Here is a 2,425-nt window from a genome sequence, read left to right on the forward strand (position 1 = left end):
TGAATTCTATAGCTTTTCAAAATTTTCTATGTTTTTTAGGGCATGTGTACGCGGATAGTGCACGCAACGCGGGGATTGGTTATTGCCAAGTACTCTCACATACGCGATACTAGCATGCGTACACGAACATGTCACTTTTACATGCATGCGTACACGATGTGTAACACGCAACGCAACAACCCCTTGCTGTTTCAAGTGGTCGCGTATGCAAACGTAGCTCGCGTATGCGACTATGGTCAAATGACACTCATGCGTATGCGAGAGGGAGCTTGCGTACGCGTGACCCCTCTTTTGTTGAAAACTTGTTTGTTTTTAACATTTTAAGGGTTCTTCTAGCTTTCTAAACTTCTGTAATCTCTATTTAAGGCTCTTAGCTAGTGATAAGGCTTTGAGACTAGTGAGAATGAGTTAGGTGACTTAAATTTGATATTTTCTGTTAATGAGGTTAGAAGACGATCACTTAGGCCTGGTATGTCAGTTGAATGGATTTGTTATGTGAACTGATGGAGCGTCGGATTGATGAGGAACTTGTGAAATTGAGAATTAAAGATGAGTTTGGAACTTGAAATGAATGACTATAGTTAATGAGATTGACGAGAACTAAAGAACTTGTGTTATACGAGCTATGATCATTGAGATTGATGATGTATTATTGATATACTGAGATTTGGTAAGTTGCTATGTGCCTGGCAAGGACAGTGGTTAATCCTGCTTACGTTGAGATGTGAGGTCTGAGGCAGAGTATCCCGCTGGTATCCTTTATATTGACAAGAGTGTGCTCGAGCACTATATCCCGTAAGAGATTCCTATGGCACTATATCCTATGGGCCATATTTATATATGTGATAGAAAGGTGACATCCCGAGGGGATGTGTCCAGTTGGTAGTTAAACCGACCAATGACATCACGGCTAATAAGACAGGCATTCATTATGTGCATCTTCTAAGTGTTTGCTTGCTTTGTTTAGCTGCATTCAATGCCTAAATGTATAACATGCTTACTTGCTTCCTGAATTACTTGCTGTAAGTGTGTATTACCTATGTTTTACTTGTCTGTAATTACTTGTGTTTTCTGCTGGGATTGAAGAGTTTTGGTAGGTGGTAGAGATGGGATCATGTGGAGGATAGGATGGCAAAGGCTATGGGACAGCGGTGTTTTTGTTATATTAGAATTCCGTTAAGTTAGAATGCCCTATTATTGGTTTAAGTTATTTAATTCTTTAAGCTTGAATAATTGGATTGATTTGAAGTTTTAGGATTGCCTTTGGCATCCCGAAATCTTATATCTTATCTATTGGGCATTGTTACCATACTAAGAACCGGCTCATACCATATGCTGTTGTTATTTTTCAGAAACAGGTCAAAACCCACCTCGGTGAGTTTGCGGATGGCGACAAAGCGAAGGATCGCTTTTACCTCTTGTATTTTACTTACTTTAATGTAGTATCTCTCACTTTTGTATATTTCTATCTTATTACCTTAGAGGCTTGCTTTAAGAGTTAGGATGTTGCTGTTTTATTCCAAAAACTATATTGTATTATGTGAGCTAGCTGACCTAAACTCCGCAGGCTGTATCTAGTTCTCTTTTTGTATATCATGTATGTATATAAATCTACTCTTGTTTATCTTGTATCTATGATTCTTTCCTTATCTTTACGCGTTTGGTTATTGTGTGTGAATGCTTCGTGCTTTTCTATCTCTGTCTTTGAGCTTTAATTCTTCATCGGGCTTTTAGTATATTATATCCTTTGATTATAAATTATAGCATGAGCTTAGTGATGGATGAAATTGTGATAAAAGAACCAGCAAGTGTACTGGGTCATCCAAGTAATACCTTACGTGAGTAAGGGTCGATCCCACAAAGATTGTTGGTATGAAGCAAGCTATGGTCACCTTGTAAATCTCAGTTAGGCAGATTAAATGGTTATAGGTTTTGAAAATTAATAATAAATGGAAAATAAAAAGGGATAGAAATACTTATGTAAATCAATAGTGAAAATTTTAGATAGGCGCATGGAGATGCTGTGTTCCCCTTGAATCTCTACTTTCTTATTACATTCATCCAATCCTTCTTACTCCTTTCCATGGCAAGCTATATGTAGGGCATCACCATCATCAATGGCTACTTTTAATCCTCTTGGGAAAATGGTCCTATGCGCTGTCACTGCACGGCTAATCGTCTGGAGGCATCACTCTTGTTGATAGCTACATCCCATCCTCTCAATGAAAATGGTCCAAATGCTCTGTCACAGCATGGCTAATCATCTGTCGGTTCTCAATCAGGTTGGAGTAGAATCCATTGATTCTTTTGCATTTGTCATCACGCCCAGCCTTCAGGAGATTGAAGCTCGTCACAGTCATTCAATATCGGAATCCTACTCCAAATACCACAGACAAGGTTAGACTTTCCGGATTCCTATGAATGC

The sequence above is a fragment of the Arachis duranensis genome, chromosome 7 (assembly GCF_000817695.3).
Source record: "Arachis duranensis cultivar V14167 chromosome 7, aradu.V14167.gnm2.J7QH, whole genome shotgun sequence".
Lineage (NCBI taxonomy): Eukaryota > Viridiplantae > Streptophyta > Magnoliopsida > Fabales > Fabaceae > Arachis > Arachis duranensis.